The sequence below is a fragment of the Lissotriton helveticus genome, chromosome 5_1 (genome assembly GCF_964261635.1).
Source record: "Lissotriton helveticus chromosome 5_1, aLisHel1.1, whole genome shotgun sequence".
Classification (NCBI taxonomy): Eukaryota; Metazoa; Chordata; class Amphibia; order Caudata; family Salamandridae; genus Lissotriton; species Lissotriton helveticus.
Genome location: NC_136065.1, coordinates 1,633,992,108 through 1,634,015,038, shown reverse-complemented (window position 1 = coordinate 1,634,015,038; position 22,931 = coordinate 1,633,992,108).

Genomic DNA, 22,931 nt, shown 5'->3' with positions numbered 1-22,931 from the left:
ATGGCCATATAGTGTGCTAATGTGTCCTCGGGTGGTGCTTCCTCACCCACTCGAGTCATTATTCCTCTATCTCCCCTACAAAGGTCACGTAACACCATAAAGCATTGCGTGATTGAATCAACTCTTTTACACATAAGATGTTTTTGTTTTTTACTTTCTGATGACAATCCACCAATACGAGCGCTGCTTTACATCAACCGACCTATTGCAGCTCGGCACACTCCAATGTCACTTTTCCTCCTTACCCATCAGTTCACACTCCTTTACAATCTCTTCCCTACACATTCAGGCACCTCATTCATAGAAACAAGTAACTGTCAGTCCACAAAACAACCGGACAGTCACATAGCCGAGTGTCACGTAACGACTGGACTGTCTCACAAGTAATTGTCTGGCTCACCTCTGGCAATTATCTGTCCGCGAAATGACCGGACAGCCACCTCAAACCGTCTGCCCACAGAGGTCTGGACAGTCATACAAATAACTAATAGGATCCACTCACTCAAATCCGCTCACACACAGTGACCCACGACCTGCATTGGTCACTCGAATCGCTAGGGTCCGCCGTTGTGCACTAGCTTCCCACACGCACTCTCATTCCACCATGAACTGCTATTCCCACCACACTGGCATTTTCTGTCGGTCTCTGCCAAAGTTTGTCGTTCTCCACTTTCAATCCTCTGGGCTGTATTGCGTTGGGCACTTTGGGGCTCCATGACTAAACTTTCCCTTTTAAGAACCATAACTCTGAAGAATCACAGACTCCAAATTCCAAGTTAGTGGGTATATTACAAAGCCAAGAACAACTGAATTTACAAGCACTTCATGACAAGGTTATACAAGTACATGGGAACTAATACAAAGCCAAACCTACAAGTTAATTTTATGAGATAAATCATAAATTGTATAACAATCTCCAGAAACAGAATGCAGGCAATGATTTCACCCAAGTCAAGATCCGTCTTCATCTGTGGCGAATGAATGAAAAGCATTAATCTGTCCCTCCACTACCGTGACATCCCTACTTAGCATTCCCCAGGCAAGATCAGGAAAAGGTGTCAGCACGTGAAGACATCCTAAGAATTACACACACGTTGTATGGGTCAAGTAGCCAAAGCTACCGGAGAAGCGTGGCTCAATGGTTGGAGCGGCAGACCCTGATGCAGAGGTCTGGCCCGGGACCAGTGTTCAATTCCCGCCTCGGGGGCTCTTGGACACAATTTCCCCGGACCTGATAATTCTCACCTCGGTGCCTAGTCTAATCATGGGTCCCACTCTGGGCAATAGCTTCTTTAATCTCCACAACGGCCCCAGCAGTGCTTGGATGCCTGGCTTAACCTTGGGGGTGCCCAGGAGTGGACATTTCACAGGAAAGCCAGGAAGGGTTCCACAGCGGTATGAATACAGCGCTACGAGACCTCAGGGTAGAAGGCGCTATATAAATACAAACACGTTTACATTTACATTTACAGAGCTCGTTCTAAGACGCTCCTTCTCTCTCCTTCGATCTCCTCACCTCCTCTCCCGATTTCACCCCGGGGCACTATCCCTAAAACAAAACACAAGAATGTAGTACACGCCCACAGATCACCTCACTTTGCTGAACACTTCTCATAGGTGATTTTTCATTTGGGTGATTTCCAACTCCTACCTCCATTACCTTGATTCCCAGGCCTCCCTCAGTGAGAAAGAACACTGTCTCCCAATTATCAGCGTTCCTTACACATAGTATCATCTCATCCCGAGCTTAACTCCTAAAACAAAAGGTGCTATTCTAACTAACAAGGACGACTTTCTCCACCTGCAACAGAAATGTGAGAACCGAACAGATTCAACATGCACATGAATTTCACTAACAGGCCTTGCCTGAGAGCTTCTAGGGAAAATGCATTTCAGGCCTAAAGTAATCGGCCAACATAAGAGTGAAGCACATAGGCCCTCCGAATACACACATAAGTGAACATTTCATTTAGGACTTTCTAGATAATCATGTTAACTAAGCGCGTCAAAGGCATATTTCATTGCAAGCAGTCTATGAAATCCTACACGTTAAGCACAATTAGTCACTTCCACATGCAGACTTTAATTTGGTGCACGTTTAAATCAAAATGCATTATTACATTACATGTGAGCAGCTTTGTTAAGCAATTGCAAACAACTTCTAAGGATTGCATAATTCAGAATACAAATGCCATGTTGTTTCTTTACATGGCACAATACTTTTCTATCACTACACTTTCACATGTTATTACTGAATACATCCTAACAACCAAATGTTAACACAACAAAGGAATATATGCGGGTGCAGGCTACTCGTGATTATGATGCACCCCTACAAATGGAAGAGCACCATTGCGCTCCATCACAGCACATGAACAATCATTCCCTGCAATGCAGACACCCTTGCACTGTGTGCAAAGGTGCCTTTGTTGGCGCTAGGCAGCTAGATTTAGCACCAGCGCTAGTGGAAACGCAGGGGTGCACCGCATTCTTGCAGATATAGCACATTCCTGGGTTTTTTAACTGATGGAGCACAGCGTTAGAAATTTAGGAGCTACACCTTCCTCCGCCAGTTTATTGTAAATATGCCCCTTAATCATCGCAAGTACAATCACCTCAGCCGCATCGAAATACAAAATGCATAGTGCAGGTGCATATTACCAGTAGCCCAGGAGTCTGCACAAAGGTTTTAACCATTGCTTATGGGTTTTGGCATAAGCAGGACAAAAAAGAAAGCAAAGTGATGGAGGGTTTCTTCCATCTGGTTAATGGAGGGGCACATTCCCTAGCTGCAATTTTCTGCACCCCACTTCACACAAACACTGTTTACCGGGAGGATCCCATACCTCCATTTTAGGTAGAGTTGTAACAGAGAGAGACAGGGCGCATGTAAAAAAATCAGGTCATGTGCAGATTTAATCCTAATATCCAAAAATAAATCAGTCATGCTCCCAGCTTTGACACTTTTCAGTTCCCTCAGCCACAAGTGCTCCTTTAAGCGATTTCTAATCACGGTGCAAGATTTGGCTGTACCCGGTGAGTCACAAATAGAGGACATATCAAGTGCCTGAAGCAAGGACTTAATGTGAACAAGCCAGGTGATATTTTCCCAGCCCAGAGAATTTAGCAATGTTTTAATCAAAGTTCTGTAGGATTCCGGCTCCTCTGTAGAACATAGTCTATTGGTAAAGACCCAATCGAAGGACAAGGGGAAGACAAAGGGCACTCTGCAGAAGGTTCAGAACACTCCTCACAAACCTATTTTCTATTTTACATCTGACCCAGCATGTCCCTAGAATCTACATTCTACACCATACATAACTGAACCTTTCACCTTATGATTTTAGATCTTCACCACTGGGGCAAGAGAATGTGTGTGGGCCTTGTTGCCCAGTTTAGGCACAACCCCAGCATCCTGTTTGAGTTCCAGTGTGTTTTATCTTATGTGTGTGTACCAGCTCATTGTTTGATTTAAACAAACCCCCAAATACACAAACTCCGGACTTGCTCAAGGGAAACACCCTGCGCCACTATTATGGCCCTGGCTGAATTATATGGATCAAGCACTATAAATTTTGTTTTTTATTAATGTTAAGCTTGAGGCCTCGTGTGCTGCAGATATGTACAAAATAATCCACGATTGTTGCAGACCATTCAGAGTTTTAGATATTAATAGCGTTCAAGCTGCAAAGAGCAATGTTGCGATTTTGTGGGTAATCAAATTAGGTGCATCATTACCAGGGTAGTTGAGTTCATACACGAGGTCATTAATTTAGAGCGCAAAGAATATAGAGGGCAGCACACTCCCTTGGTGAATACTGAAGCTAATGCTAAAGGAATCAGAGTCCACCATTGGGGCAATATCTAACCCTGGCCAAGTTATGTGCCAAGTTATGTGCATGGAGTGTATTTAATACGGGCAGAAGGTGGTCAGGGACCCCCATCTCCTTCAGAACCTCCCACAACTTGCTTCTACGAATGGAATCAAAAGCTGTTTTTAAATCAATAAAGACCTCATATAAGTGGTTTAGGAAAGTGCCCCTTTTTGCATTGTTGCCCAACAACTTTTGCCTAATGATTGATGTACTGACTGAATGTGCCCTGGGTTCCTGCCAACCCGGTACCCAGAGCCTATGTTCTCACCCGAAACTGTTCTTTTGAGAAACCCAATTGGCAACTCTCTGGCCACATGTAAGGCGCTTCAAAAGGTACCATAGGTACTAAGGGCACTGTGACCAGGGAAGACTTATAAGGCTGCAGTACTTATTGTGCTACCCTTAGAGGCCCTGTACCTTTAATACCGCAAACTGCCATTGCAGGCTGAGTGTTTTGGTGCAGAACAAAGTGAAGGGTCGACATAGCACACATCCCTGAGTGCCATGCCTACAACCCACTGACCTGGCATAGGTAAGCCACCCTCTAGCTGGGTGCACTATACCAGTGGTGAGGGTACAGGTGCATGAGCCCTGTCCCCTACAGTGTCTAAGTCAATTCTTAGACATTGTAAGTGTGTTAATGCTCTAAAAAGTATATGGTGCTGGGAGTTTGTCATTAATAACTCCACAGCACTATAATGGCTTTACTGAAAACTGGGAGGTTTGGTATCAAACTTCTCAGCACATTAAACCCTCACTGATGCCAGTGTGGGATTGAATGAAAGTGTACTCAGAGGTCATTTTAGCGATGCCCCCTGAAAAATGACCTAATTCTAGTGTCCTGGCTGAGTGGATGCTTGCCAGCTGCCACCACCAGACATGTTTTTGGACTCCTGGGTCGAAAGCCTACTGCTATTTGGGTCCGGAAACAAAGCACATCCTGGGATGAGGTGCCAAGCCTCCTCCCACAGGATAGGCAGGGTCCTCGAAGGGGAAGCTTCAAAGGCTTGCTGCCTTTGTGAGCTACCCCAGCCATTTGCTGTTCCCAGCAACTGACCCCCACTGGTTCTGACCCCCATTTTGGGTGGGAGAATCGGTGGGAAAACCAAGTTAAGGGGAGAGCTGTGCCTACCTTTGCCAACCCCACCCCTCAGGTGGGGGAGGCGAGGTGAAGCACAACACTCACTCCTGCCATCTTTCAGATGGGGGACCCAGCCAAACAGAGTGAGGCTTATGACCCCCTCCTACAGGAGAGTGACATAATAGGGGTTGTACCCACCCCATGGAAGGGACGTATTGGGCCTGACCTGTACCTACCTGTAACACACCTAAATTGAGTATTTATTGGCAACCTTGAAGCTTGCCTCCTCAGACAACAAGAAACAAGAAGAAGAAGGACCGAAGAGCCGTGCTGAAGAAGAGGAGGAGGAGACCAACTGACTTGGCCCCAGCCCTACCGGCCTGTCCCGACCTCGACCTGCTACAACAAAATCCCGGTGTGTATTGAAGCCAGCAGCCCCCTAGAACCCGGAAGACCTGCCCTGCCTACACAAACCAGGCTTCGTCTCATGTGAGCAGCGGATTTACTCACCCACAGATTCTGGCTCCACCCAAATCCGCGAGTCTACAACACTGTGCTTCCGACGCCCACTGCCTGAGTTTGAGTGGCCCAACACCATGAGGAAATCTCCCCAGCAATCCTGACCTGGCACCTAGTGATCTCTGCCTCAAGTCTCCAACCAACTCCTGCAGCCCCTTTCTGGAGGATCCCCTTGACATCGACCGGGCCGGTAAGAAAACTCGATGCCTAAAGACACCCATGCACCCAACATCCTACAGCCTTAGGTGGTACAAATGATGGTTTCCCAGCATCCCCAGATACCCCAACTTACCTCTCCAACTGGTGTTCGCCTCCAGAAGATCTTCGTCCCCGAGCCTGTAGTGTTTGTTGCAACCGGAGAATCCCTATTGAAATCAACAGGGCACCCAGCGCCAAAACAGCACCCTGCACCCGGCCGCCCATATGCCGCAGTGGGTGCACATTGTGTGCTAAATCGAAACCCCCTTCGCCCTTAGCCTAACACCAGGTGCTTTGCTCACACAACATTGTGGCCTGCGTGTGAGCAGCCACCAACCAGAGGCCCCCTTTGGATAACATTGGACCTCATCACTTTGCACCCGTCTGCCCATTGTGCCGCTGAGGGTGCTTTGATCCTGAGGGAACACTGGTTCTAGCCCCAGAAACCCAACTCCACAACCACGTACTTACCTGTAAACTGATAACTTCATTTTCTCCCATAGGATTGCATTGACTGCTTTTCTGTGAAAAATCTTCGAAGTGTGGAGTTGGTTTGTAGGAAATCCTAACAAACTGCAAATGTACAAAAACTGAATTACTTACTTTTTCTCTAGGAAATGTCCCAGAGTGATATTTAGGCATATCACAATGAGTAGAAAAAATAACTTAAAAAGCAATCTGAAAAGTAACGTACAAAGTAATCTTAAAAGTAACTGTAAAGTAATTTTGACTGTTGACTTACCTGTAAACAAACCAATTCCATTCTACTTCCTTTCAACTGTTTTCAACTGCATTATTTTTGTAAAATATTATTGCCTTACATATACCAGGCCTGGTTTGGTTCTAAAAATAAAAATACAACTAAATAATATTTTTATACAAACAAATTTCAGTTCAGTCTTTGAGTGTGTGACATCATTTCTAGCCTGAGTGTGTACAATAAATGCTTAACACTACCATCTGATGACGCCTTACTGCTCTCCCACACTACCACAAAAAGAGAGTAAGGTATTATCTACTTTTACCTCTGCTTACTTTGGGGTTCCAATGGACTCTGTGAACACTATACCTTACTTTGGTATTTTATATACAGAGTTAGCTTCCTATAAGTGGCCTTGGTCAAGCGTTAGTCTATCAATAGAGGCAACAGAAATGGAGAATGTGAACCATTGTACTAAGCCTGTTTCGGAAGCCCACCTGGAACTCAGAGAGAATGGAATTATCCATGACCCGGTATGATACCTGCCCCAGGATGAGTCAAAATTTAAGTTTCTGCGAGGTGTAGGTAAGGCTGATGGGCCTATAGTTCCTGGGGATACGAGGCTTTGTGAGTGCGGAGAGCCATAATTGTCACCACAATGTCCTTGAACTCAGTGGACAGAGCAGTACTTTCGCCACCAGGTCTGAGAATAAAATTTACTAAATCACTGGTTCCACAGATAAACTAGGTTGCATAAGTGCTTCCGAAATGATCCACCCAGATCTTCGGTTGTAGATTGTACCCAACACTGGTGACTGCATTTCAGTTAGTATGAGCCACTATTCCCCAGAATGACTTAGTATCATCTATCCTAACGCCAGCAACCAGGTCCTCCCACAGCTCAGGTTCCCAATCTCGTTTAGGCTGGGGAAGAACGTCCATGTACTCCTACCTGGCACTAGAGATAGCTAGCTTGTTTCCAGCTTTCGAACTTTAGATAAAGGTATGTCTTAGTTTCCTACATTGTCTGCTGAACCATGCACAATGCGAATGTTCCTTGGGAGCCCTAAAACCAACCTTGCAAAGTGGGCCTTCAAGTGACCTGAACTGTTTTTCATGAGACTTATTGATAAACAAAGGGTCAATAGTTCCCAATCAACAGACACCAATAGCCTCCTTGGTATCAGCCACCAGTTCTTAAATCTGGGCCAGTCTATCTGGGTCTTTGCAGACTGTCTCCTATTTAAAGGCTCGCTTGCTGTTAGTGAGTAATAGTTCAGCCCTAGATTTAGAGACACAACCCTTGTGGGTTCCAGACTCAAACCTATTGAGAGACAAATGTAGAGCGTTATGGTCACTGTCAAAGCTCTCAACAACCATCATATCCACAAGAGAGGGCCACAGTGGTAAAGACAAAAAAGATAATCAATGCAGCACTTTTGTGACAAACCCTTAAATGTATGAGCACCCGTATGATCCGAAGTGGATCTGCCATTACAGGCCCTGAGGACAAAGCGAAAAGACAAACTCAGCAACTGAGTAGCAATCGAGGAGCAACTCTTAACTGGGGAACACCCCAGAGAGCATCTTCTTCTTCTGTTAGATTGAAGAGTCTAGAACCTAGGGGCACAAAAGTAACATTTAAGTTGCCAGAGGCAATCACCTTATAAACCTGTTGGAGGGTATCTATAGCATTTTCTAGAGTATGGAGAGTACTAGATGACTAGTTAGCCTCCCGCCTTGATATGAAACCAATGTCAAGACGCAATATTCCTATTCTCTTTTGCTTCATTACTATTATTCAATTTGGGAACGACTTCATACATGAAGTAAAATAAAGCAAATCTATTTATTTGTTGTTGTTTGGTAAAAGGAAAACGTATTTTTTTCAGATTGCTACCTTCATGTCTTAGTCTTTTTCTTGTAATTGCCTTGTCATAGGACATTGTACTTCTTGTCTTTTATAGCATTGGGTGTGTCCTAGGATGCTCCAATGTTCATTTGTGGATGGGGAGGGATGTGAAATAATCATCTTCCTTCCTTTTCTGACTTCAGGCCTATCCCATGGACATTTCAAACAGCTTATTACTGCTTAGTATGCTTTCGGAGTCATTAGGCTGAGTGAGACTAATAGACTCACTTAAAGCATTAAAAAACCAACACATTAAGGCGTTTTCAATTGTGGATGGGCTCTGTGTGGGCCAGAGGGATTCCCTGCGAGGGCCTGGCCTACCTTTCCCTCCCTTTGGAACTGGGCCTGTCTGAAAGAGGAAGCCAGATAAGAGGACTTGTGTTTCAGAGTAGCAAGCGCTTCAACGCCTTATGATTGGTAGTAAGCACTCTATAAATACAATTTACAATCACAGTTACAATTTTCCATTGTCCACCTGCACAGAAAGTGAGATGATTGGTTTTCAAGTGAACTACATTTCTGGTTTCCAGCCACAACAATCTTTACAAGAAAACGCCAGACGAGAGGGCTTCATTTCCTACCATCCATCTGCACAATAATAATTCCACATTTGTAAAGTGCAAACGTATCACCACTAAGACTATCCAGGCGCTGGGGGGCCAAGGAGGAGATTAAGTGAGATATTGCTTATAGTCACATGATGCTGAGCTGCCTCCAGCGATCGAACTGTGTGCCCTGCACTCCGGAGTCAGTTGCTCTGGCTGCTGCTCCACACCTCTCCCACTGGCATCACTGGATTTCCTTTCATACATCTGCCAGGAGGTGACATCACTGCATTTTCTTATAAAACCGCCTTTAAAAGAATAAGCAAGACAAACAGACTTTATTTTCCATCATCCATCCGCACAGGAAGTGACATCATTTCCTGCATTCACCCTACTTTTATCAACTCTGTAGTGCATCCCATTGCCAGGCATCCACATTACAGGGTGGATACAAAGACACTGCCTATTCGGGCATCTGAATGGCCTGAAGGACCATGAGCCAGAACTTCTGTTCATCTGAAAGTTAGAAATTAAAATATAATTATGTGTCTCGCCTAGCACCCTAGGATACCAGTCCTCACAATCACACCCAGACCTCCACCCAGAGCAATTGTACAACACAAAGACCCGACCTAGTACACATCCCACTAGCTACCAAACACCCTCAAATCTACAAACTCATGCTCATTAAGACTCACTCAGCTGCACTTCATGCATCAGACATTGCAGGCCTCATCACCTATCACAAGCATGAAGCCTTCTTCATCACAGACACATGGCTCAACCTAACATCCTTGCCCATGCTAGATGTTATTCTGGCCACAGAAAAAACATCCTCCCTACTGACTACTCACAAAAGAAGAGATCAGGCTTCACTGTTGTCCATAAGTCCTCATGATCCTGCACCCTAGACAGGTGAGTAACACTCAACTCCATACAACTGCTGATATGACATTTTCCACTCTTTGAGGCTCATACCACTACTTTTGATCTCATCTACAAGTCTCCTGGGCATAACAAGGATTTCATTGATGAATTCTTAGATCTCGCCTATCTGACATGTACCACCACACTCTTGGGTGACTTCAACCACAGAAGCTATACAAACTCCAACAAAAACAATAGACACTATCCTCAACCTCATTAACACAATCAGTGTCTAAGAACCAACGACCTTCAAAAGCCAAGTCCTCAACTTTGTCTTTCCAAAATCACTAACAATATCATGCAAATCAACAATATCCCGGACTGGACTGACCACTTCGCCATTCCCATCTCCCTACTCACAGTCCTATCAACAAACTAAGGACAAACTAAAAGAGAAGATCAAACCTTCAGATCTTTTAAAGATGTCTCCAAAGACAATCTAATACTTCAGTACCTTTCTAAACAGCAAAACCTTTTGGGAACACTATGTGAACATCCATCCCCCACTTAAAACACTCAAATAAAACACGTAAATGTAAACCAAAGCTTTAAGTATCCTGCCACTCTAAAGACCTTACTGACAACAAACAATCCATCGACCTACAGGAATGAAAATGGAAGAAAAAAAGAGTACTTGAGGGCTTCATGATACTAAAATCCCTCTGTGCAACATACAGACAGTCCATGACATCAGATAAAGCAAAGTACTATACCAGCACCATCAATGAAGCCACCAAAAGAAGCCAAATGCATTTCAAGGCAGTCAAGCACTGCATCAACCTCCTTCCAGATCCACCTAGTCCTTACGCCATAGAACAGTGCAATCAAATCAACCTCTTCTTCAGTGAATTAATGAAGAAGATCCAACAGCACATCAACAGCACTGAGCCAGATTCATCTCTTACATTCATCTGTTTCTGTAGAATCCTACAATAGTCAATCTTCAAAGCCCTATCTCTTACAGATTTCACTGATATATTCAACTCCCTCAAAGCCACGTCTCATAAAGATGGTGCCCTACCCTTGTCCTCCCTCAACGCTTTCTCTGGAGATGATCTCCCACATCTCCTCACTATTGTCAATGCCTCCCCCCACTCAAGGAATCTTTCCAGAAGCTCTAAACACAAGCCAGATCATCTCACTCCTAAAGAAACCTGCACTAGACCCTGATGACCTCGCCAACTACTGGCCAATTTCTCACCTTCAATTCATTAGCAGGATCATTCAAAAAGCAGTCTATATACACTTCAAGATCACATTAATGCTAACCATCATCTCCATGACTACCAGTATGGCTTGAGATCACACTGCAGCATGGACACTGCTACATTATGCATTGCAGATGATGACCTCCAAAACACAGAAAAAGATAACACCTGCCTTCTGATATTGCTTGACATTTCATCTACTTTCGACATAGTCAACCACCCCACCCTCATACACACCAGAATCTCAATTGGGATTCATTGACAAAGCCCTTCACTGGTTCTCCTCCTGTCTTTCCAGTTTGTCAACATGGGCAACTCCCGGTCTAACAAAATCCTAATCAATTGTGGTTCCATAATGTCCTATGCCATTTTCCATCTTCATGTGTAGCTGCTTGGTGCTCTTCTTATAGATAACCACTTTTACAAAGGAGTTAAGCCCTATTACTCCAAACGCATCTGGGCATACAAATAATTGGACAGACATAGAACAATTATGTGCTGGAATAGATATCCAAATAAATGAATGTTGACGGAAAACATAATTTAGTCCCTCTCTTGGATTATAAATATTATCCGGTAACTTTTTATGAATTCATGCCACCAACACCAAATACTAGTTCAAATTTTTATATATATATATATATATATATATATATTCATATGTAAGTTCTATATGAGACAATAGATGCACACATATATACAAATATACATAAATATATACAAAGAACAAAAATAATAATAGTGGATCTATAGAAATACTTTCCTCTTGACCCTATTGATTTTAGCAGATGCCAAAGTGTTTTTATCGCAAGCATTCCATCTGATAGAGATAGCCCTAAATAACAGAAAAATATAAGTTGAAGGGAAGTCGATGCCCTCTTTAATTACCATTACTCTACATATTAATTTCTTTTAATAATTTTGATTTGTATAGGGCTTCACCAGTTTGTGGAGTCGACGCGTTCAGCCTGAATGTCTTGGGCCTCATCAGGACTGGGGCAAACAAGGAAACCTACAACACATAAAAACAACATCTTAAATATACAACATAAATAGGGATTATTTACACAGAACATACATATATATATAAATACATGCAGCTCATGTCTTTCCAGCAAGGAGGAGAAAGTCCTTGAATATAAATACATATGTACAAAAAAACGTATGTACACATATATATATATATATATATACACACAAATGAGTGCTCTCTTGAAGGCGCAGTCACTAATGCCAAACATAGATTCAGAAGAAATACAAGTATGCAAAAAGAAAAATGGAAACAGTGTCTAAAGAGTTTGTCAAGTTTTGTGAATCGAAAATAGCCCCTGAGATCTCCATAGAATAACTAAAGAGGAATTTCTAATACTCAATTCATATTTCCAAGATGTTTCTGATAGTGACATGTATTGTGACATGTATTCCATATATATGTATATGGCACTAAAATGTATAGTACTTCTGTAATTGATAGTATATCCGTGGATTTTATAAGCATGCATAAAATATTATTGGCGCATGCTAAGCCTCAAGACCAACCTCTTATAAATCCAGACACTACAAGTATCCGTGATGCGTAAAATCCAAAAACCCTTTTTGGTCTGCACCGATGATTCTAAAAAAACATACATTACAAGTAAGATCTTAAAAACTATCACCTTTACATTCTCAATTACAAAGCGTTAAAGGGCTTATAGGAATATAGTCTTATCGGTCCAATTACATCGGTAACGTGGCTGTGGTATCCGGGTCAGCAATTATGCTTCCTGGACCCCTACATAGCGAGTTCTAAGGGCGAAGACGGGTAGGTAACCATTCTGACCAAGCAAACACATGAGACACAAACATTGTGATCCCCCTTAAAAACACTAACTGGAATTACAAAAACCTCCTCGTCGGTTGATCAAATAAGATAGCAAAATTAATTCAATACGTAGTTGCTGCCTCACGATACACAAACACCGTGTCCCTCCTTAGTGATTACCGGAATTCAAAAAAATTTAAAAAGAAGAAGAGGACTCCTTACCGGTTGACTGAAAACGGCAGCAAAACTAATTAAATGTGTGATTGCTGTCCCGGGGTCAACAAGACTCCTCCCAAGATTCACCCAAAGTATTCTATAGGTAAAGAATGAAAAGGTCACTTAACCCCCAACAAAAATCATATAAATGCCTCCATAGACTATACATACTAAATCCTTATTAGGGCATAATTACGAATCCTCCTTACCGCTTAATTTCAAAGTAGAGGCAGCCAATGTAACACGACGCAGGCTACCAGGAACTCTCCTCTGTCTGCTCAGTCACTCGAATCACGTGACTGGGATGTAACGTCTCAATGTTTTTATGTGTTTCATGGTGGACAGTGAAAACAGACTATCACTGTCTAAGAAAAGACTCAACGTAGACCAGCCAGGGAGAAAAAGGATTTCAATACATGGAGACTCCGATCGACAAATATTTCATAGTATGGAAAACACAAATGTATTGAAAAATGAAACCCCAAAAATAATTAACAAAAATGAAAATAATTTAAAATAAATAAAAAAGGAAGGTAGAGAGACAGTAAAAAGAAAACTATACTTATTCCCAATAAGACAAACACCACGTGATTAATTACTTTCTGCTGCTCCTCACATTCTATCCGGATGTGATATATTGAAGAAAGATAAAATATCCCACCTGGATGAGTAAAACAACATGGACAACCAATATAAGATATTTGTAAAGAATAGCCCGACCTCATCACAGGATATCTACTTAGGAGCACAATTTACAGTATAGTGCAAATGATGGATATCCAGAAATAACAGTACACACTCTGAAAACCTAATGCATCAAAAATCTTTAACATGCTTATTGTAAAGCGACCACATTTCATCTCGGTCATTGAGACCTCTAGTGGTCAGCCTTGCCTCTAGTCTATTTCGTTTTGCTTGTGTGTCATCTCTATTAACATTTTGTAACACGATCAATACAGACCAATTTTTATCATTGTCAGCGTGATTCTTATCTTGAAAATGTTGAACAAGTGGTGCTCCTTGAATTTTAAATTTCGCTCTCGATTTATGCTGGAAGATTCAACTTTTTATAGGCTGTATTGTCTGGCCTATTTAGAACAAATATGCCTCTTTTTCCCCGCATACCATTACCACGCATGTTGTTCCAACGTGGTAACTACTATTTGGTGTTGGTGGCATGAATTCATAAAAAGTTATCGTATAATATTTATAATACAAGAGAGGGACTAATTAATGTTTTCCTTCAACATTAATTTATTTGGATATCTTTGGATTTCTTTGGATATCTACTCCAGTGCTTTATTGTTATATTTACAATTACTTATTATAGTTAACAGCATCAAGATTCACCAAAGTGCTGATAATACACAACTTTACCTGAAAGTCTTCACTGCTTAAGACATCCAGTGCATCAAACACTGCTTGCACATCATCTAGACATGGATGTTCAGTATCCACTAGTAGTCATTGCAGCTTAGTCCAACTTCCAGTCGTAGCTGGAACCAGCCCACATTCCAGCAAGTCCTTGGTGTGTAAATACATTCCAGTGACAAAATAAAGAGGAAGATTGCAGTGCGTAGTATTTATACTTAGAACATCAGTAAAGCATAGATCTAAAAGGAAAAGATGGGGATCATGCTTGAATTCATCCCAACTGCAGGCAATTACTTGGCTTTGATCATGTCCATCCAGTTTGTGCCCAGAAATACACCTGAGGCACGAACCAGTATTAGGGCTGAGTGCAGTTGTGCTCGTCCTCCCATTGTCCCTCCACATTCCCCCTGCAGGCACCACATAAACACTTTTTTCCAAATGGGGAGCTGCATGATAGCAGTTCCCCATGTGGAAAAGCAATGCCGGCTCCCGAAGGACGCAGGGAGCTGGCTGGGACCGTGGAGGCATTGGGGCTCCCCTGACGGTCCCCAACATTTTATATAAGCCCCGAGGGATGGGGTCCCCGGGGATATTAGAAATTACTGATAGGGGCTACTTTTTTTACTGTAAAATTAGGAGATTTTGGTACCTACAAGTAAGTACCTATGCAGAGTCTAAAGTTCAAGAGGAAGACTCTGTTACCCTCATCTGTAAAATGTACACCATCTCTCCTATAGATGCCATGCATATTGAAACGCAGATTGTTGTGGTAAACGGTCCCCATTGTATAGTCTTGGAGAAAAGCAGAAACAGATTTATTCACCTATTTACTAGCTACCTCAATCTGTGGACAAAATTGATTGGACCAGTTCCATTTCTGCCTTTGGCATAAGTTAGAATAGACAAAGGCAGTTTGGGGGAAAAATGTCATCAGTTCTCCAAAGGTGTCCTTCATAAGCATTTCCAGATCTACCCCAGTCAAAGTGCCTAGGTCATTGCCACCACAGTGCACAATTATAAGGTCAGGGTGTTGGAGATGCAAAAAGGATTTAACCCATGGCATCAATTGGTGCCACTTTAACCCTCTTTGTCCAATCCATTTAATGTCTACATTTGGTAAACTTAGGTCTTTGTGAATTAGTTTGTTTTCTGCATACCTTTGGCTCCAGAAAATATAGCTGTGTCCCACAATCCATACTCTAAGCATCTTGAAGGGAGTGTTGTATAGCATTTTAGGACCCTAGTATAATGTTCCTGATTCATGCCCTTACATCAATTTAGGTATAAATCACCATGTCCCTATATAGACATAGAAATCATAACCATATTTAGACATAGCTCATGCAGTCCAAATACGGCATGGCTACTTCCACTAGTTCCAAAAATCCACAAGGATTTCTTGGAAAACTCGGCTTCAGCAGTTAGTGACTTCCCCTTGCTTGAATATTGATGTGTCCAAGAACTAATGGAGTTTTCAAAGAACTGAGATTTTTTGATGACTTTATTATGTCCACCTTTACGTCAAACTCGGCACCTTCGAGGTATAAATAAGCCCACACTTGCCATAGCAAACACACAGTGGTTTGGAGCAGTTCGACTATGTACTTGCCCAACGCATCTCGCTACAGCAAGTGCCGAAGGAAGCCTACCCTCCAGCAGACGCACTGAGAGAGACGCTGTCTTTTCTCTTGCCGTGAAATCCAGCTTCAGTGATTCCAAGCTCCCCTTGCGGGGTGTTGGGGAATTGAGTCCTGAGACAGAGAGATACCAGACCTCCTTCATTCTAAACCAAGGTACAGAGCTGATTAGACCCTATGAGAAATCTTGGATAGATTCTTGGCAAAAGAATACTAAACTTATGCTACACCATACTTACTTCTTCCCTCGTGCTAGACTTAGGTTAGGTACATCGGGGTAGGTGTATTTTAGAAGCACCAGTTAAGTACTTTTAGTCTTTATTTATTTAGGTATGTATTTTATGGCTCAGAAACCATACCATGCTTTTACAGTATTATTTTATAATACTCTTCTTGCTGTACGCATTATACTTTACAGCCAGTATTACGATTGTAGCAGTTCATTTCTTCTACATGAGAAAGAAGACTGTGCAATAAATACTTTTATTGAAAATGCCCGTCTCTCTATTTCTCTGCACCTCTGGTGAAACGAAGCATGCACGAATGACTGAGTAAAATATCTATCTTTTGTTTCCACGACTCTGAAGATCAGTTTCATCTTGGGGAAACAAAGTTGTCATGGTTATGCGGTTGTCAGAAACTAATCCCTTCTTGTGAATTCCGAGAAAGTTTCTAGTGACCTCTGAGCTAGCTGGCACTCACAATTAAGTTTAATATATTCGATAGAGACCTAGTAGACATAAGTCCTACGTCACATCTATAGGATATATTATTCCAATGCGCAGGGCCTATTGGGAATATAGGAACTACACTACATCGCACCCAACGTTTGGTAAGGCACTAATTTAATGCTAGATACTAGAGAACCTCAGTCATGCTTTTCACAGAGACCCCTTTTTCCCGTAAAATACTCCAATAGACGTCTGGAGTGGGTTAAAGGATACAATCCGCAATAACTGAGTAGGACTAAAATCCTATGTATTAGTTTTTGGTTTTATTCAACGTTGAAGGATACAGTGTTCCACAAAATATTGTGCACCTTATCTTTGTTTCCTTGAAACTTGCTCTGCAATACTTTCAACAAAATGTCGAATAACGACAACAACGCAACCGGTGGAGCTGCAGTAAATGCAACCCAACCGGGTTTAGACATTACAGGTTTCCAACAAGACGATGCAGATGCTATAATCATCCCAGAAAATGCACAGAAAACAATAGCTATAAAGCTTATAGAAAATGGCCTATCACCAAGAGGTGGTAGGGTTATATTTGTCATAGAGGCACACGAATATCTGTAGATCGAGGTATTCTATTAATTGATTATCTTCCCTAAAGCAAATCCAAGAACACATGTGTTCCACTTCTACAAGATAGAGGAACCTCCAGCGGAATACGTTCCTTTCAAGGACATTGAAATTCCACTAACTTACCAAGAGCATCAGCTCTGGTTTAAAGGCATCCTACAACATCAAAATCACATTACCAGGCTCGGTCCACTAGGTAGATCAGGAGCAACATGGCTGGTACTAGCCAGCTATACACCACATCCTGACATTAAAAGAATGACAGATGTAGAAATATTAGCTCAGCTAAAACAATTAATTAAAATACATAGACAATTGGTACAATATGTCATGCAGACTCTAACAGTCCAACCTGCTATAGGAATTTCACAGCAAACCCCTCATCAAGGGAACACAAACAAAATTATACCACAGACTATACAATCAGTCATTGGTAAATTTCCAACAAAAAGGGAACAAATTCCATTCTGGTTAGCTCAAAAATGTCTCAGTATTTCCCGATAGTACACCTCATGAGAAACACAGGAATCTAACAATCAGTTTACTCATGGGGATCGCACCACACCTGGAGGACTGTGACACTTGGGGTACAGTATTTGCTGCAATCTACATAAAAACACATGGTGTTCCATCCTTGGCGGTAATACCAGACATCCTGAAACAAATTAAAAATGAATACGGGCAGAGCCTGCTTTAAATCTTGGTATGGAGTTACTGAAGGATTTCAAACAGATCTCAGCTATAACATTAGCTAATATTAAAGGTGAAGCAGCATCCGTGGCAATCTGCCAAAAACTAAAAGAACTTGATGTAACTGAGCAACCATATGAACTGGCCAGAATAATAGAAAAATCCTATGAAGAACTAGGATTCCCACCCAAACTAACAGAAAATCCTGAAAAAGTGTTTATTAAAAACACTCTCACTACTCCTAAAAAGAAGTGGGAAAATACTAGACAGACACTTCCTAAGGAGAAGCATTCTCAATCCAGAGGTAGGTCTCCTCAAAAGAAGCCCTCTGAAAAGAGGTATAACCTCAGGAACAGGGATAATTTGAGAAAACCTGATAGATATCAAGATACTGATACACGTTCCTCTCGTACCTTTCAGAAAGGAGAGGACGATCAGAACACAAGGAAGAACGCGTGAAGTCCAAAGACAATCAACACGTTTCAAAAAATAAAAAAACTCAATTCACCAAGAAGAAGGTAGCAAGTCTAAAAATCAGACATGCCGAGGATCTTGAGGACACAACTCAAGAACGGGAAGTGGGCCCAGACAATGCTGGACAGCGCAGCAGAAATTACCATACCTCGCAAGATCCTGAAGGATCATCTGGAAACAGTGGACCTGAATGAATACATTCAAGTTGAAACTGCTGATACCAGGGTTAGTGTACCCCATAAGTTATATGAAGTAACACTCCGGATAGAGGGGGACATAATTAGAAAAATAAAAGCACTCTTTTGGGAAAAACTATCTAAGGGTTATGACATCCTTCTGGCTGAAAAAGACTGGCCACCTGAATTTGTCAGGGAATGCCACATGGCGAAGAGATGATTATGCCAGCCTTCTCCAATCACATTCCTATTCATAAAAATATACAGATGCCAGAAAATGGGCTGTGGCCCAGGCTCCAGCATTATAAAAAAATCATGTGGGATGGGATGAGGACTCTCCTCACCATAAGATCGAGTTAAAAAATCAACCTACTGCTCAGAGGCAGCATCCAGTTAAGCAATAAGCTAAAAAACAGGTCAGGGAGATCCTAGTTCAACTTTAATACCAAGGAGTGATTTAAACATGCACCTCGCCCATGAACAGTCCTTTGTTTCCTGTCTCCAAAACAGACAATACATATCGTTAAGTTTTGGACTACAGACATTTAAATTCTTGTTGCTAAACTTTTGCAGTCCAAAATGCACACAGTGCAGCACTGATGAATAACATTGTGTGCAAAAAATATAAAACCACATTAGATATTTCAAATGGTTTCTTCTGTCAAAATATCGCACCTGAAAGAAGGTACTTGACCGCTTTTTCAATTATGGGGACACAGCGTCACTTCTGTCATCTCCCCCAGGAATTCAAGAATAGTCCAGGGTTATTTTCAGCTCGAGTAACGGAGTTACTACAAACGTACGATGATGAGGCATTATCTTATGTCGATGACGTCTATCTTACAGACGATGACTTGGACAGGCACTTGAACAGGGTGAACACCTTAATATTTGGATACGCCTCTGAAAGGTACAAATTCAACTTTAAAAAATCAAGAATTGCCCATCTTAACGTCCTATTTTTAGGATAAGAACTTTGAAGTGAAGGCAAAAGCCTGGCAGCAAACTTTTTAGAAAAATGTGCGCTGCTCCAACCTCCAAAAATGCTGAAAAACTTACAGTCAATTCCAAGCTTCCTGAATTTCGGAAGAACTTACATACTAAACTACGCAGAAAGGGTTAAACCTCTCTACGAACTAATCAAACCTGATTTCAACCCTACTAATTGGGCTCAAAAACACACAGAAATTTTGCGTTCAGTGCAAACAGACATGTTAGCAACAACCCATTTACAGACAATCGTAAACGTAGGCAACCTTGTAATCCGAATCATCCCAGGGGGATGCGGATTCACATACCTAACCTTTAATGCAGGTGAAAAGGTGCCAATAGCTTACAAATCACACTTGTACACACAAGCTGAAATTAAATTCTCTTCAAAAGAAAAAATTCTGACAGCGGTTCAAACTGCAGTAGCAAAAGAGAGAGCCCTCACGCAGGGAAAACGCATAGGTCGTTACTCCTGTACCTGCCTTAGAGGCAGTGACAAAAGCGAGCATTCCGAATGCAAAAGCTTTACATCCAAGATGGATACAATGGGTTAATTCTCTTGCTGCAACAGATATTGAATAAGTTTTTGACCCCTACTTGAAAACTCAAGAATTTCTACAATACGAACAAGAATGTTCTCTGCCCACTGAGATTCTGCCTCTAGAACATTACGGATGTATAATTTAAACAGATGGATCAGCACAGCCCGCAATTGGGGGTAAACAAGCTTATAGTGCTGAATGTGCGATTGTCAAAGGTCACTGGCGCAATAGTAAATTCCGACCCATGGTCACAAAAACTCAATCTTTAGGAGATTGTACAGGTCAGCGAGCTGAACTCCAAGTATTCAAGATAGCGCTTGAAAATATTGATCGCGAATTACCCACACTCATAGTGTGCGATTCATATTACTGCGTCCAGTCTTACAATGAATACTTGCAGTACTGGGTTCAAAACGGTTTTAAAGATGCAAAAGGTGGCACAATCAAGCATAAGATGCTTTGGGAACAAGTAGTTCTATTACAGAAAGAACTACAAAAGACTCACGTGATCCATACACTGAGTCATCAGCGTGATGGCGTTCACGTTGCAGGGAATTCATTGGCTGATGAAGCCACGAAGGCAGCTGTGCAAACGGCTTCTGTAGCTGCAATCACTCGTTCAAAAATAGAAATAGATGGCGAAACAATGCTAGCTGTCAATGCCACAAGCAAAGGCTGCGGTGCAGCGTTACCTCTAAACTATCCACTCGAATATTCATACATAATTGATGCCAACTCCGTTCCCTTTGCTTGAATCCCTGGAGTGGGGGATAGGGTAATTCCAAACAGGAATCGGAGAGGTGCTTTGATTCAATAAGCACATATGGGAGAGGCTCTGATAAATCAAGGGATCTCAAAATATCTACTAGAGTTAAAAGAGATGTACTGGTGGCCAGGGATGAATGCCCACATTTACAAATTTGGAATTAATTGCGATGTCTGTTACAGAGATCAAAGCTCAGAGTGCCGCCAGATTCCTGACGACAGTGTAGCCAGCCCAGTACAGACACCATTGTTAGATAGAATTAGACTATCCACGATTAGACGTCCCTATGGACAAAAGCGGTCCCATAACTATTAGGAGAAGATTCATTTGGATGTGGCCTCAGCGCACGGCTAACGCCCGAACTGTTATAAAAGATTTTTGAGTCTTTATCGGCACATACGCAATCGGCACACTACATTCTGACCAGGGTCCTGCGTTTAGCTCTCGAGCTTACAAGGAGGCCATGGCCAGCTTGGGCGTCGCATTGCGTTACTCAAGTCCATTCCATCCTGAGGGAAATTCGTTTGTGGAAAGAAAAAAATGTGACATAAAGTAATCTCTAACAGCTAGGGTATTAGGCTCGGGTGACGGGTGGGTCAAACATCTGATAAGTGTTTTAGTCTTAACAATCTGCCAAGAAATTCTCTGGGTGGAATCACTCCATATGAAATCCTTTTTGGTTCTAGAATTATGGTCGAAGACCTTGATCGTCATACTTCAGTGGTAGAACAAAAACCTTTTGATATCAAAGACGGTTTGGCTGTTTTGCAGGACTTAAATGAAACAAGAAGAAGTCTAAGCAACACCATACAGAAGCCAACGACCATTGAAGAAAAAACACCTGTCCCAGCAAGACCTGTCTGGATTCCAAAGATTGGGGATCTGGTCAGAGAGAAAATAGCGGATAAGAAGGAATTTGGGCCTTCTTACAGAAAACCAGTACCTGTACTAGCAATCCACGGATCAAGAACAGTGTTACTGCCACCCCTTGCTGGAAGAAAGGAGAACCGGTTCTTATCAAGTGACCTGGTAAAACCAAACCATGTGGCCGATAATAGGTAGTAGGCCCAGTGGACTCCAGAGATGTAGCAGATGACCAAATCTTGCTACTATCCAAGAGGTTCAAACTGAAAGATTCATCACCTTTGAAGATTCTGCAGTGAGAAAAGAAAGACTATGCAACAAAGCAATGGAACTTGTGCCTCTTGAAACCCAAATAACAGTTTGTCAAGAAACTCCCGTCTACAATGATGTAGCATCTGACTATACAAATATGTCAAAGGAACAAGCAGCTCCAGCGATTTCAAATAATCCGGATGCAATACCAACAATTGACAGAACTGCCTCTGGCTATTTCATCAACTTTGATACCAGCTTGTAAATGCATTTCTGGTTTCACCATGGGTTGAATTTTGGATTGTGTTAGGTGTACTTTTTCTCCTACTTTGGCTCATTCTTGTTTTAAGTTTGGGAAAGCTGATAGATGGAAAATATAGCAAAATGGACACAGCAAGTAAGAACATCAACTTGCTCCTGAAGCCACACAAATCATCTCATCGTGAGCAAAGAGACCTGTCGTCAGTAAACATCACAGCCGTTCCTCTACCAGGTGGTATAGCATGGGGCAGAACTGACTATGTAATTTATGGTCCGGTAGAGCTGTTGAAGATTCCACACCAATTTAAGGTTTCCTTGAGTGATTTTGTTTCACCCAGTACATTTTCTGATGATTGGGACTTTGAGACTGTTGATAACATGATGACAGATTTAAAAATGTCAGCAAAATTTACAAAACATGAATACTTAGAAGGTTTATCAGATTATGAACAAATGTATTGTTTTAATCATTATGGTCACCATTATTTGCACAAATCTGCAAACCCTAGAAATATTTTAACTTATAATCAATGGGTACATTGTCCAACGTCACCAAAGGGTAGCTCTAGAACATTTTTTTAAACATGTCCATACTTCTCAGGCTTTAATGTCACAA